Source organism: Hibiscus syriacus, unplaced genomic scaffold (genome assembly GCF_006381635.1).
Source record: "Hibiscus syriacus cultivar Baekdansim isolate YM2019G1 unplaced genomic scaffold, ASM638163v2 tig00116959_pilon, whole genome shotgun sequence".
Lineage (NCBI taxonomy): Eukaryota > Viridiplantae > Streptophyta > Magnoliopsida > Malvales > Malvaceae > Hibiscus > Hibiscus syriacus.
Window position 1 is genome coordinate 1328922 of NW_024063485.1, and position 16961 is coordinate 1345882.

General features: G+C 36.7%; 1 non-coding gene across 1 annotated transcript; it reads left to right on the plus strand.

Annotated features, from left to right (window-relative positions):
* Positions 1 to 16578: 16578 nt before the first annotated feature.
* On the plus strand, positions 16579 to 16651 carry TRNAF-GAA. Its single transcript has one exon. It is a non-coding gene; the product is annotated as a tRNA-Phe (tRNA).
* Positions 16652 to 16961: the final 310 nt, after the last annotated feature.

The following is a 16961-nucleotide window of genomic DNA, read 5'->3' on the forward strand; positions in this document are numbered from 1 at the left end:
TACCTTTAAACATTAATAATTTATCAGTCCCAAGTCTTACTCAACCATTCAAAGCTTAAACTCTTTAGTACATAAGCATTTTTCGGGTTTGACTATCAATTTGAAGGCTTTTGAGTCTGAATTTGACCAAACGGATTGCGAAATTGGAATCGGAATCAGGACGTCAAAAAATATAAAGTATGACTTTTCAAAAATTCAAATTCTTGGTCAAAATTACAGTCAATGGGTTTTACTGATGATTTGGAGGCCTTCGGGTTCGAATTTGGGAAAACGGACTTCGAAAACGGATTCGGCACGTCGAAAAATGTCAGAATAGATATACTTGAACAAAATCAAAGGTTGTTTAATGGCCGATTAATGCCAGTCAAAGTTTTGGTCAAAGGTGCCCAATAGTCCACAACAATTATTACGAAAATAACATTGTTTTTAAAAATATTTACCAAAATATCACCTTTTTAAAAATAACTCCCAAAATATCACCGTTTTAAAAATAATTACTAAAATATCTCCGTTTTAACAATAATTACCAAAATATCACCGGGTCGGGTCGGTCAACGGGTTCGAACCGGTTTAGACCGGTCAAGCCGGTCAAACAACAACATAAACCAGTTCGTAGCTCCCTTACGCATGGGGGCGCGTAAGGCATCGTCCTGTCTCCAATAATTCATGAAAAAATTTCTAAAAATTATTTTAAGCGATTTTGAGTCACTTACCAACCTCGGTTCAAATTTTTGAATGGTGGAGAGCTCAATTTCAACTCGGTCGAATCTTTGTCCGCTCCATCTCCCACACGCGCCTCCGCTTACAGAGACAAGGAGGACACCGTCGAACTCGGAACGACACAAGAAACACGATGGTGCGGGAGGTGTCAAAAATCGATCAACGATCGAAGATGAATTTAAGATTTTCTTGGCGGTGGTGCTAGAAAAATGTCGAGACTTTGACTCGAAATTCACGTCGTTCGGCAGCGTTTCGCTATAATTAGTTTACTGGGCTTTGTTCACAAGTCGAAGATGAACATGACGGTGGTTTCAATTTTATGATCGGAAGTCGGACGACGTCGGAATCGGACTTGAAAGAAGGATGAAGGAGAAGGGAAATTGAGCTTGTGTTTTCTGATTTCAAAATCAGAAAACACGTATATATCATATTACCTGCCGACACTCCTTGGGTAAATTCAGGGCCTGGTCCCTAAATTTCCTTTACTTCTAAAATAGCCTACAAGTTTTCAAAAATTTTAATTTAGTCACCAAAGTACACCAATTTAAATATATATATATATATATATATATATATATATATATATATATATATATATATATATATATATATATATGGGTTGTTATAATTCTCCCCCTCTACAAGAAATTTCGTCCTCGAAATTTACCTTAATAGAATAGTTGAGGAAACTGAGCCTCCATTGACTCCAATGTCTCCCAAGTAGCTTCAGAAGTGCCTCGGTTACTCCATTGAACTTTTACCATTGGAATATGTCTATTCCGATGAACTCTTTCATCTCTTTCTATGATCTGAACGGGCTCCTCCTCATATGACAAATTAGGTCTCAGCTCTACCTCTTCAACCTGAATAATGTGACCTGGATTTGGATGGTATTTCCTCAACATTGATACATGAAAGACATCATGAATACGACTAAGCTCAGGAGGCAACTCAAGCTGATATGCAACAGGTCCTATCCTCTTCAAAATACGAAATGGTCCAATAAATCTTGGGCTCAATTTACCCTTACGCCCGAATCTCAATACTTTCTTCCAGGGTGATACTTTTAAAAAGACCTGATCTCCAACTTCAAATTGAATATCTTTCCTCCTTTGATCTGCGTAAGACTTCTGTCTATCAAATTCCTCTTTCAGATGGTCACGAATCAACCTGACTGTGTCCTCCGTCTCGCGTACTAACTCAAGTCCCAATGTATTCGTTTCACGCAACTCAGTCCAACAGATCGGGGTGCAACATCTACGCCTATAGAGTGCTTCGTAGGGTGCAATACGAATGCTGGTCTGATAACTGTTATTGTAAGCAAATTTAGCTAACGGCAAAAAGTTTTCCCAGCTACCACAGAAATCAATTACGCAGCCCCGTAACATATCCTCCAAAATTTGAATCACTCTCTCAGATTGACCATCAGTTTGTGGGTGGAAGGATGTACTATAATCCAATCTTATTCCTAAAGCCGTATGTAGCGCCTTCCAAAATCTTGAAGTAAATCTCAGATCTCGATCAGAAATAATAGACAATGGAACACCATGCAATCTAACAATCTCCGAAATATACAATCTTGTCAGCTTGTCCAAAGTATAATTTACCCGCATAGGAATGAAGTGAGCTGACTTTGTAAGTCTGTCCACAATCACCCACACTGGATCCTTTTTCGAAGGAGTCATACGTAATCCGGTAACAAAATCCATAGTAATACGCTCCCATTTCCATTCAGGAATCTTGATAGGTTGTAACAAACCTGATGGATGTTTATGTTCTGCTTTAACTTGCTGACAAGTCAAACACCTAGCTACAAAATCCGAGATGTCTTTCTTCATGCCAACCCAATGATACCTCTCTTTCAAATTCCGGTACATCTTATCTCCACCGGGGTGCATAACATATGGACTACTATGAGCCTCATTAAGAATAATCTACCTCAACTCAACATCATCAAGCACACAATAACGACCTTTAAAGCATAAAACTTCATCCTGATCAAGGGCGTACTATGAGCTTGTCCCCTACTCTACTTGCTCAATGATGAATAGCAAGGAGCTATCAAGGGGCTGCTTAACTTTAATTTCATCAACCAAAGTCGGCTTAACTTGTAATTCTGCTAACAACGTGCCATCGTCATATAAATTCATCCTGGCCATTAAAGACCTCAACTCCGATACCGCCTTTCGACTCAAAGCATCCGCCACAATGTTAGCTTTACCAGGGTGATAATCAATCACACAATCATAATCCTTTAGAAGCTCTAGCCAGCGCCGTTGTCTCAAATTAAGCTCTTTCTGGGTCAGAAGATACTTTAAGCTCTTATGATCAGTGAAAATGTAACATTTCTCTCCATAAAGATAGTGTCTCCAAATCTTCATGGAAAAAATCACTGTTGCTAACTCCAAATCATGAGTAGGATAGTTACACTCATGAGGTCTCAGTTGACGTGACGCAGAAGCCACTACCTTAGCCTCATGCATTAGAACACAACCAAGTCCTGAATGTGAAGCATCATTATACACTGTAAAATCCTTCCCGAACTCTGGTTGAATCAACACTGGTGCTTGAGTCAAAACCTCCTTTAATTTCTCAAAGCTCTCCTATTGTGCCTCGCCCCAATCAGACGACACGTTCTTCCTTAACATCTTTGTCAAAGTAGCAGCAATGATCAAGAAGCCCTCGACAAAACGTCGATAATATCCAGCCAAGCCCAAGAAACTACGGATCTCAGAGCTGTTCTTGGGTCGTTTCCAATTCACAATAGCCTTGATCTTGCTTGGATCGACCTGAATACCTCGCCCAGAAATAATGTGCCCCAAAAACAACACTTCTTGAAGCCAAAACTCACACTTGCTTAGTTTGGCATATAGTCGATGCTCTCTCAAGGTGTGCAGAACAATCTTCAAATGATCATCATGCTCTATTTCCGTCCAAGAATAAACCAGAATATCATCAATAAAGACAACCACAAATTAATCCAAATATGACCGAAACACACGATTCATCAGATCCATGAAAGCTGCGGGAGCGTTCGTCAAACCAAAAGGCATTACTAAGAATTCATAATGACCATATCTAGTGCGAATGACTATTTTTACAACATCGGACCCCTTAACTTTTAATTGATAATACCCTGAATGAAGATCAATCTTAGAGAATACAGTAGCTCCTCGCAACTGATCAAATAAGTCGTCAATCCTGGGTAATGGGTACTTATTCTTCATCGTCATCTTGTTCAACTTCCAATAGTCAATACATAGCCTTAGCGACCCATCCTTTTTTTTCATAAACAGAACTAGAGCTCTCCAGGGTAAGGTACTATGCCGAATAAATCCTTGATCGAATAATTCTTGCAATTGGACCTTCAACTCCTTAAGTTCCTTTGGAGCTATGCGATAAGGTGCCATAGAAATAGGTGAAGATCCCGGATACGTCTCAATCTTGAACTATACCTCTCTATCAGGAGGTAACCCTGGCAACTCCTCTGGAAAAACATCAGGAAACTCGCTAACTGTACGAATCTCCTCGATCGTGGACAAGGAACCTTTAGTATTCAAAATACAGGCAATGAAAGTCTCATATCCCTTCCTGATCATACGATCAATTTCCATAGCTGAAATAATATTGGAGAGATAGCCACACCGTTCTCCAATTAACACAACTGTCCGACCATCTGAAGTCTTCAGAGTAGCTCGCTTGTATTCGCAATCCAGATTTACCTTGTGTTTATTCAACCAATCCATCCCAAGAATTAGATCGAACTCCTCTAAAGGAAGCTCCATAAGATCAGCGAGAAAAATTTCTCCCTGAACCTCCAGAGGACAACGCTGAAATACTTTATTCACTATTACTGCCTGTCCTACTGGACTCGTAACCGTAATAGTATTATCAGTGTTCTCGATCGGAATCTAAAGATTTCGAGATACTGAACTCGATACATATGAGTGGGTGGAGCTATTGTCCAGTAATGCAAAGTATGAAATAGAATATATTGTAAATGTACCTGCAATAACCTCAGGCTCGTCTCTGTCATCCTAACGTCTAGTGGCATAAACCAACGCTGGTTGTCTAGCCTCAGAAAATATTGGCTCTCTATTCTGCTGAGGTCGGGCTCTACTATATGTTCTGGATGCTGATCCGGAAGGTCTTCCCTGACTAAGACCTCTAGCTGGAGTCTAAACTGATGCTTGGGAATGCACAGGAGTCTGGTTAGTTGTCCTCTCAGATGAAACTAACTGTGGGTAATCCCTCCGGAAATGACCACTGGATCCACACTGGTAACAAAGTCCCATCTTCTTACGACATTCTCCTCTGTGTCGACTACCACAATACTCACATAGGGGCCCATAATAAAATGATGAAGAACCACCTCGAGTGACAACTGAAGGTGAAGATACTGTAGGCCTAGAACTGGTATTACTTCTAAAATGACCTGGAGTACGAGTCTTCATTCCAGGACGTGCAGGGAACTCGTTCGGGTCAGAAAATTTCCCAGGCCGCTCTCGATCAACACGATATCTTACTGGAGCTAAGGTCTCTAGCTCCTCAGCATCCTTCGCTCTGCCTACCAGCACATCAAAAATCTCATCTTGATGGGTAACAACCTGCATACGTAGCTCATATATAAGTCCGAGAGAAAATTTACGACATCAATATCTCTCAGTAGGTACCATACTGAATCCATACTTTAGCAACTTCAAGAACTCGATCTCATACTCAGAAACAGTCATGTCTCCCTAAACTAGGTCCTGGAACTACTGTCGTCTCTGAGCTAAGTAACGCTCTCCCAGAAAACGGCTCCTAAAGCGTTCCTTAAAGAAATCCCAAGTCAGACGATCAGCCGAAACACTACTGACTACTGACTCCCACCAGGTGTTGGCATTGCCATCTAACATCGCTACTGCACCCATATATCTCTTAATTGGATCCAAACCCAACTGATCCATGCGTCTTTCTGTATCATGGAGTCAATCTTCCGCTTCAGTAGGAGGTTCACCAATCTGTCCTCCAAAAGTTCTGACTTCATTGGCAATCAAAGTCTGAGAAATAGGCACCTCGGATCCAACACCAGTAGCTCTGACCGCTCCCTGAATCAACTGTAGAAATTATCTACCAAATTTCTCATCAGGTGCAACTCTGGTAGAATCAGTCTCAATATCAGTCGCTCCTATGATCGGTGTAGTCATGCCAATACCAGCGGCATGAGGCAAATTCGTCGGGGTCGCAGGAGCAGGATCACCTGTCGGAGGTGGGGGATCTACTCGAATCTCATCGATTGGGTCTGCAAATCTAGCCATTCGATCTCGTCCATGGCTAGTTCGACGTCCACGTCTAGCACTCATTTTGGTAGATCTATAGTTTACTATAGAAAATAAAACTTAGGGTTAGATAAGCACTTGCAGTATCGAACACAATTAAAACCGTAAAAACTTTGAGACATGGCCTTAGCAACTTATTTTATAAAATATTTCAAAACCGTATTTTCAATTTGGACTCATACACAGTCCGAGGTTTAAAAACCAAAAGCTCTGATACCAATAAAATGTAGCCCCCTAGACCCGGCCTATGCGTTTCGACTAAGTCTAGTGGATCACATTCATGATTCTTAAAGACATTTTTCCGAAACCGTTATTCTATTAACGTAAAATCATATTTATAAATGACATTTATGAAATTATAAAAAAAACCCAACTCATAATTATGAGAAAAATAACAAGTTAATTAAAACATGTCTTAAAAATCCAAATTACGATAAACCAATATAAATTAGCAAAATGAGTACTCATTATAAAATCTAATACTTTTAAAATAAGGCCCATGTTACCATAATAGAGTCAACTTAAAAGATAAAACATTACAATATGATATACTTCAAGAGATATGTTGATCCTCCAAGTGCTTGATCCGAGTATCTAACCAACAGTATCTGAAAGGGGAAAATATTTTCGAAAAGTGAGCTAGGCTCAGTGTGTCCCAATAGTACAATAAAATCATAGTAGGTACAGTAAATGAGTAATAGTTCAGAAATTCATCATCAAACCATAATGAAGTTTAACTTTTAAAACTCGTAATTTAAAACCCTTCTCCTGTACACCATCCGCAATTCCCCAGAACTGCGTCTATAGGGCTTACCTTAAGCACACAGCAGAAAGGAAGCCAACCTAAAGATAGGCTTTGGGGCCTGTATCCTTAAGTCCGTAAGTCCGTAGGGCTTACCCTAAGCACACAGCAAAGGGAGCCAACCTAATGAAGCATCTTGAGGCCCGGGAGCCTACCCAAGAGTCGCATTAGGTCCATAAGATTTACCAGCTTGATCAAAGCTGTACCTCCGTAATGCAATCCAACCCAAAATCAGTATTTCAAAAATACTATTTATGTAGTAAACATAATTTCCATAATTCCATAATCAATATTATCATATACCAATGAAAACCAACAATCATATATCAGTCATATTCCATAAACCATCACCAGTAAATAGGTAGATTAATAAAACATTAAACCATAGCTTTCAATGTACCATATTTCCAAACATATAAAACAATCAATTAGTATACAGGGAACACACCTGGACTATAGGTTCAAATAGTAGATCTAGTGATTGCTGGCCTCGCCACGCTCTGCTACTGTTTTCGAACCTAATCCATAATAACACTATATTACTAATGGGTAACAAAATTAATTTCTGAAATCATAAAATTTACGGGTCTTGCGGGTGAATACTGGCACATTCAACTTAACTGATCTAGAGGAGCTGGGTCGAGCTGTCGAACAGTCAGGAGAGTCTCTTGTACCTTCAAACATTAATAATTTATCAGTCGCAAGTCTTACTCAACCATTCAAAGTTTAAACTCTTTAGTACATAAGCATTTTTCGGGTTTGACTATCAATTTGAAGGCTTTTGAGTCTGAATGTGACTAAACGGATTGCGGAATCGGAATCAGGACTTCAAAAAACATGAAGTATGACTTTTCAAAAATTCAAATTCTTGATCAAAATCAAAGTCATCGGGTTTGACTGATGATTTGGAGGCCTTTTGGGTTTGAATTTGGCAAAACGGACTTCGAAAACGGATTTGGCACGTCGAAAAATGTCAGAATAGGTATACTCAAACAAAATCAAAGGTCGTTTAATGGCCGGTTAAAGCCAGTTAAAGTTTTGGTCAAAGATGCCCAATAGTCCACAACAATTATTACGAAAATAACACTGTTTTTAAAGTATTTACCAAAATATCACCTTTTTAAAAATAATTCCCAAAATATCACCGTTTTAAAAATAATTAGTAAAATATCACCGTTTTAGCAATAATTACCAAAATATCACCGTTTTAAAAATAATTACCAAAATATCAACGGGTCGGGTCGGTCAACCCGGTTCGAACCGGTTCAGACTGGATAAGCCGTTCAAACAACAACATCAACCAGTTCGTAGCTCCCCCACTTGCAGGGGCGGCGCGTGGGGGCGCGTGAGGCGTCGTTCGGTCCCCAATAATTCATGAAAAAATTTCTAAAAATTCTTTTAAGTGATTTTGAGTCACTTACCAAACTCAGTTCAAATTTTTGAACGGTGGAGAGCTCAATTTCAACTCGGTCGAATATTTGACCGCTCCACCTCCCACACGCTCCGCTGCTTACGGAAACTAGGAGAACACCGTCGAACTCTGAACGACACAAGGAACACGATGGTGCGGGAGGTGTAAAAAATCGATCAACGATCGAAGATGAATTTAAGATTTTCTCGGTGGTGGTGCTAGAAAAATGTCGAGACTTTGACTCGAAATTCACGTCGTTTGGTAGCGTTTCACTATAATTGGTTTACTGGGTTTTGTTCACGGGTCGAAGATGGACATGACGGTGGTTTCAATTTTACGATCGGAAGTCGGACGATGTCGGAATTGGACTTGAAAGAAGGATGAAGGAGAAGGGAAATTGAGCTTGTGTTTTATGATTTCAAAATCAGAAAACACGTATATATCATATAACCTGCCGACACTCTTTAGGTAAATTCAGGGCTTGGTCTCTGAATTTCCTTTACTTCTAAAATGGCCTACAAGTTTTTAAAAATTTTAATTTAGTCACCAAATTTCTCCAAATTACACCAATTTAAATATATATATATATTTATTTTGGGTTGTTACACTTTTGACATCTAAATCTATGATTATCAGGTAACCACCGTCGATGTCCCATATAAGAGAACTTCTTTCCATTAACCAACATCTTCGAATATGTTTGTGCAACACAATAAGGACAAGCATAACAACCTTTGGTACTCCAACCAGATAAATTTGCATAAGCAGAAAATCATTAATTGTCCATAATAAAGTCGTGCGTAAATTAAAGTTCTCTTTCGTCAACACATCGTACGTTTCGACCCCTTCCCATAATTGTTTCAACTCTGCAATTAGCGGCTGCATGTAAATATCAATATCATTTCTGGGGCCTTTCTCGCCAGAGATTATCATGGATAAGATGAAAGATGATTGTTTCATGCAAATACAGGGAGGAAAATTGTATGGACCAAGTTCAACAGGCCAAGTACTATATGAAGTACTCATTATTTTGAATGGATTCAAGCCATCAGTTGCAAGACCGAGCCTGACATTTCGAGGATCTCTTGCAAAACTTGGATACTTATTGTCAAATGACTTCCAAGCTAAAGAATCTGCAGGAAGCCGTAATACTCCATCATCGGTTCTACCATCATGATGCCACCTCATAGACTTAGCAGTCTTGGAGGACATAAACAATATTTGTAGCATAGGTTTGAGAGGAAAATATCGTAGAATCTTGATTGGTTTCTTTCTTGATTGTGCTTGAGCTTTATCCTTAGTAACATTTTTTGCCTCTCTAGTCATCCATCGAGATTTTTGGCATACATGACAAGACTCCTGATTTTTTCGATCACCCCAATACAACATGCAATCATTCAGACAACTATGAATTTTGTCATATCCAAGACCCAAATCTTTTATCATTTTCTTCATATCTTTGCATGATTGAGGGATTTTAGCAAAAGGAAACACTTCTCCTAGTAACTCCAACAATTGCGTAAAGGAGTTACCAGTCCACCCTCCCAGGCATTTTAAGTGGAAAAGACGAATGCAAAAAGAAAGCTTTGAAAAATTTGACCCCTCATAAAGTTGTTCATTCATTTCATTCAGCAACTTGTAAAACTTTGCCGCTTCTCCATTTGGCTCTTCATCACATCCAATTCTTCATGTCTCAATGAAATCATTAACATCATTATGACAATAATTTTCTGTAACATACATCTGATGATTGTGCATATTAAATGCATCTCGTAACATCCATTCCATGTCATCTTCTCTGAAAGTTGGATGGTGAGAAGGAGCAGGATAAGTCAAATAAATCGTTGAAGCAGATCTATCTGATACAAACTCTCCATGAAAGATTCATTTTCTATACCCCCGAAAAAATCCAAAAACAACTAGATGCTCGTACACAACTTCACGAATGTGCCAATTAATGTTCACACAATTCTTACAAGGGCAAAGTATCATATTCTCCTGGCTTGCATTCACAAAAGCTAAATTTATAAAGTTTTCGACTCCATTTCGATATTTGACACTTACCCTTGAGAAATCCATCCAACTCTTATCCATTTCGTAGTTCTGGAGTTTCAATTTCAAATGTTAATTGCAAATATTATAGATAAATTTATAACCTAAACAGAAGCATTAAACTATCAGATATAATCCATAATAATTTTTGCATAGTATAGAACTAATCACTCCTAAATTATAGAACTTTTAAATTGCTAAACAATTTCTTATAAGATGATAACAATACTCCTTTGCTCATAACATTTCATACTCGATCATCAAGGCCCAAAAGTTTTATAAGGGAAAATAAAAGAATGAAGTTATAGCTAATCTAAACTACTTAATCAAATAGGATAAGAGTTGTAGTTAATCTAAACTACTCAATCAAATAATCTACTGTTCACATGCCAATATTATACACTATATTCCAATACCCCAGTAACTTTTAACCTCAAAAGACATACAATAAAATTCTAATGTAATGATACATATCAAAAAGAGAGAAAGAGCAACTTCAGATATACCCTTCTATGAGGATTAGAAAATAGGTAGTATATGATGAACCTGATTATGTCTGAAGTCCCAAACCAGCGAGTGAGACCACTTTAGAACACTGCACATTGTTAGACTACAAGTGTCAAGCTCGAGTATATTATGACTACAAGTGTTGGATGATCAAGAGAGAGAGAGAATCAAACTAAATGACAATGCTATAACAGTTATGACTTATGATGTAGGTTTTAACAATTTGAATGCTATAACATGGGAAGCATTGAAAGCAACATGATTAAGAGATTTTTCAAACACAATTTGGCTATAAAAAAAATAAAAGAGAAATTCAAGGCAAAACTGAAAAGCCACCCTGTCCCCTTCCACAATATATATGATCTTAACAAAGCATATAAAAAACCCTTATCGTTTAACATTATCAATATTATCATTTTATCAGATTACTTGATCATGGAAATTAATGTCAAAGCACACAAGTATAACTATGAGTTAGATATATTTTTCAGCAGATAATAGAATGGTTAATACAATCTAAATTTTGAATGATATGAATATAAAATAATTGAGATTTAATTTTAAGTCAAAACTAAAATGATCGAAATTTAAATTAATCAAATTACATTTAGTTTGACCAAAAACAACATTTAGTTAATGAATATATTATAGAGGGGCTGACCATTATTACATCTAAGGATGCTTATCGACTGACTCAATCATGAGTTAAGTAGTGTTTGACTCGATTAAAAAATTGTTTGACTTATTGTTCGTTAAGTTTGTTAAATTTTGCACAATTCGTGTTCACTAAAAAACTAATTGCTCGTTAAGCTCACTAGAATTTTTTACTTATTTCTTTTTAAAATATATGTAAAATATAGGGATACTATATATAACATAATATAAACATAAATCAATAAATTTAACGAAATTCAAAGTTCATACATGCAAAAACTTCCATTTGCAGTCATTTCAAAGGAACCTTTTTCTACCTCACTTGCCTAGGCAAATTACCATATCTACGAACATTTGAATCCTTAAGAACATGCTTCAAATATTTCAACTTATGGAAAAGAAAATTCATAGGATCAAAATCCCTCAAAGGAGCTCTCCAACTATCCTTAACAATATTTAAAAACTTCGGATCCTTGGTCGAAGAATTGCAAATATTAAAGGGCTTGGGAGGAGACTCAAGCTTCCTCTCAACACAAACTAAATCGGGACAATGATTAGAAAGATTAGGAGCAATTAACTCCACTCGAGCATGAGGAAACAAATCCAACCAGGAAAAGAAACTAGAACCCTATCAAGCTTCCTAGTAAGGGATGACCCTTATTGATGATTAGACCAACCCTATACATGATCCAATAGACTAAGAGAACAAAAAAAGCATTAAAATAATACATATCAGGAACTAAAGTCAGACCAAGGCATCTCCTCTAATCCATCTTTAAATTTAATCAAATAAGGTCAAAGCCTAACCCTTTCACACCCTACATTGTTACCATAATACTAAAAATGTAGAAATTAACACCTCTCACTTGGATCAAGCAAGTAATACTTTGATTAGTGATATAATTTCATTAATGAAAAATGAATCCTTACAGAGCATCCATATTCTACCATTAGCAGCAAAGCTATAATTAGGAAAACCCTTTTATCAACTAAAAAATTTATTCCACACAATCGATTTATTAGCTTCCTTAACCCTAGTCTCTAACGAACAAATAAAATTCACATTCAACAACCTATTTCTATCCATAACACTAAACTTCTTATGAGGGTAATTAAACCCCATAATATTCCAAAAATAAATAAATTATGTAACCATCTCCTTAGCAATTTCTCAAACCTTACAGGGCTCCTCATTACTTGTAAAGGCTAGCATATCAAATCGATTAGTTAAAGTAGAGTTGCCACTCACAAGAATCGAAGTAACAACCACTTTTACCCATTTCCCCTTAATCCCATATCCATTATTGAGGGAACAAGCAACAAACGCTCCAAGGAAAGACGTAGCCCTAATCTCAGGCATCATAGGCAGGCCATTTACCTCGTACCACTACTCAAGAGCAACATCAACTGCTAACTTAGGCAAACCAACACCTAATTTCTTGTGGACTCAAACTATCTATGAAGCCTTAACATGCTCACAAAATTTCTCCCCATTCCTAAAAACACAATAATATGAGCATCAAGGAGGGAACCATTGAAATGTGACAATAGCTGATGCCAAGGAACCATCCTTGAGTTGAACATTGATAAATTAAGTCACCTTCAAAGTGGCAGACACCTCAACATAAACCTTTGCAAACGCTGGTTTTTGCCCTACTTAAGTGCATCCACACAAGTAATTTATTCAGACTAAAACTCAAATAATTCATATTAGGTTCCTATTTCCTAAAAATAATCATCTTATTCTGAAGATTTCAGGACCACTAGACAAGACATAGTCCCTAGCCTCTAAATACATGAATTAAAACAAAAATAGATCATCTATCGCTGTATTAACCCCAATTTCACCAAATTTACTCAAAACAGAGTTTATTAACCTTTGAACAAACTAAGATCTGAAGGCCTCCAAAAAATTGAGTCACCAATGAGCTTTTTCAAATCTGGATTCCCTCGTTGAAAACTGTTGTTGGAGGTTTAACCACTAGATCCCTATCTGTATTTGAGAAAGAATGAACTGCAATGATTGGTCTTTTCCAACCGCAAACAAATGCCTCTAATTCAGTTGCCCTGACCCAACACCCACTTCCAAAGAACGAGACATTCACCAACAAAAGGCCTAAAGTTGGACAAATAGGAAAAAGAAATCTAGAAAGAAAAATAAACAAGTGATACACTAACTAATTGTTTGTTCACAAAATTATAAATTAATATGAACAGATCTGGAGAATTAAAATGAAGAGAAGCTATTGTATATACTAACTGTTTGTTCTCAAGTATGCACTGCTAATTCGAGAAAGAAGATTTGAGGATAAAACAAATAAGGGATTTGGGCTGCAGAATTGGTGATATCTGATAAATTAAAGGACAATTGCGGCATTTATATTAAAAACGCCGCAAAGGAACTATTCTATTACGGTATTTATTACGAAAATACCACTAAGGGACATACTATTACAGCGTTTATTACAAAAATGCCACTAAATTACAACTCTATTGCGGCGTTTATGTCAAAAATGCCACTAAAGTACAACTTTTTAGCGGCATTTGTTACCAAACGCCACTAAATTAAGAGTATTTTACGGTGTTTGCTTAAAAAACACCCTTATAAATGACAATATACAACTCTATTGCGGCGTTTATGTCAAAAACGCCATTAAAGTACAACTTTTTTGCGACGTTTGGTAACAAACGCCACTAAATTAAGAGTATTTTGCGACGTTTGATTAAAAAATGCCACTAAATTATTACTCTTTAGCGGTATTTTTGGATACAAACGCCATAAAATATCATATCTATAGTGGCATTTCTGGATACAAAAGCCGCTAATTACCTTTTATTTAGATAATATTAGTTGATTTTACATATTTCATTTCTGCTATACATCAACTAAATTGACTGATATATGTATAAACAGTATATGGAGAAACATTAGTTGATTTTACATATTAACAACATCCATACATTTTAATTAAGACATAAGTTATGCATAAAAATTCTTAACAAAATATATTACAATTTACAAACATTAAAGTTATGCATAAACAGTCTTCACTATATTGTTCAGTAGAATTTAGTTGTGCTCATTCGTGGGGAAAGGACGTTGGAAAGCTGTTTTCCTTGTTTGATGACGTATCGTTAAGTTTTTCCTCCGTGTAAACTCTATATGGAGAAATTCTTCATCCATTTCACCAAATAAATCACCTACCTCCGGTTCACTAAGAAGACTCCTTGCGTGCTTTAGTTCTTCAGTTCTTCACTTGAAACAGATAACGACCTTTCACCTACAAAAAACGTGATTGGAGGTGGCTTAGGAATTGAAGAAAACATTAAAATAAATTTAAATAGATGATATAAATGTTTACTTGGAGTAACAGTAGAGGCAACATCGTCTTCATTGAGGATAGATACTGCTTTTGCAATTGAAGATTTTTTCAACGCCACAGAGTGACCAAATTCGGTTCTAAACATCGAGTATTTATCCACTCCTCTATCATCGTTCTCAATAAGATTAGAAAATCCTACATGCGTATGATCTATGAAATTTGAGTGACAATAGAAAAACAAAATATAGCGGCTTAAAGATTCATAGTTTATTACCTTCAAGTAGGAGATCGACCATGGAAGGGTATGGAGCAATAGGAGTTCCTTTCAAGTCATCATCGAGTTTCAACGGCGAGACCGTACTGATAGCCTTCTAACGATAATTTGATCCATCATTAGAGCAAATACACCACGTAGACATTCCTACGATAATTTCTATTACTCAAGCCAACACATACTCATTTTTTTCTCTAATACGTTAGCTTTCTGGGTTTTCCCATATTCAGAATACCAACAAAAACAAAAATGAAAAATATCATTAGTGATAAGAGGGATCAAACTGTGCAATTGTGTTATAGTTCATCAGTCAAAGGGCCGATTTGGTCGCTAGGACATACAAACCACGACGTCGCTTGGAATCGTGCTTAGCATGTTGTTGTACCAGATAACAAGCTTTGAGGGAAGAAGAGTTGAAATGATTTTAGGGTTCATGTAAGAGAAAAGGGAGGACCATATATTTAACATTTTGCAGAGTTTTTAAAAAACGCCACTATATCACATATTTTTTGCGGCGTTTATACAAAAAAACGCCATTATTGATTAACACTATTGTGGCGTTTGTCTAAAAATGACACTAAAGTATTATTTATTGTAGCGTTTGTGGTACAAACGCTGCTAAATTACCACTATATTACGGTGTTTGGGTTAAACGCCATAAAATTTATTCTCTATTACGGCGTTTTTACAATAAATGCCGCTATTGATTAACCCTTCTGTGGCGTTTGTCTAAACATGACGCAAAAGTATTATCCCCTTGCGGCGTTTGAGAAATAAATGCCGCTAAATTATCACTCTATTGCGGTGTTAGTGGTATAAACACCACTAAATTACCACTATATTGCAGCGTTTGGGCTAAAATGCCGCCAAATTTATTCTGTATTGCGGCGTTTTTACAATAAACGCCGCTATTGATTAACCCTTCTGTGGCGTTTATCTAAACACGACGCAAAAGTATTATCCCCTTGCGGCGTTTGAGTTATAAACACCGCTAATTTACCACTCTATTACGGTGTTTGTTGTATAAACGACTCTAAATTATCACTATATTGCGGCAATTGGGCTAAAACGCCGAATTTTTTTTCTATATTGCGGCGTTTTTACAATAAACGCCGCTATTGATTAACCCTTCTGTGGCGTTTGTCTAAAAACGACGCAAAGGTATTCTTCATTATTGCGTTTATTGGAAAAACGCCACTATAAAACACCCTATTTTGGCATTTTTGGTTAAAACGTCACTATATGTCTACTCTATTGCAGCGTTTGTACAAAAAATGCTGCTAAAGTATCAATTTGTGGCGTTTGGATTGTAAACGCTGCTATATGTTTAACTTTTATGGCGTTTAATCTACAAACGCCGCTAAAAACGCTGCTATAGAACAGTTTTGCTATAGTTTAGCAATAACCAGCTAAAGTAGAAACGAGCAAGTTATCTAAACACAAAATAGTATGAACGATAAAAATGTAAACGAAATCAAAATCAAAGACGAATGATTTCACATAAAAATCATTGTGCGGGGATAGCTCAGTTGGGAGAGCGTCAGACTGAAGATATGAAGGTCATGTGTTCGATCCACATTCACCGCATTTCATACATATTTTACTTCTTTGAGTGAAAAACATGTTGGAGTGATTAAAATAAAATCAAACATTTGGTTGTAAAATTTACCTAGAATAATTGTTTGGACGTATGATCTTGGAAATTCGAATTAAACATCATAAAAACAATTAGGAAGTGGTATATACATAATTGTGAATGGGAGTCAGTTTAAAATAAACGGAGATTAATTTTGGTATGTATTTTAAAAGATATAAATTTTCAGCGATGAAAGGTCAAAAAATTTGGGCAGAAAAATTCTTATTAAACAATTTTGTGAAGTGAATATGAAATATCAGT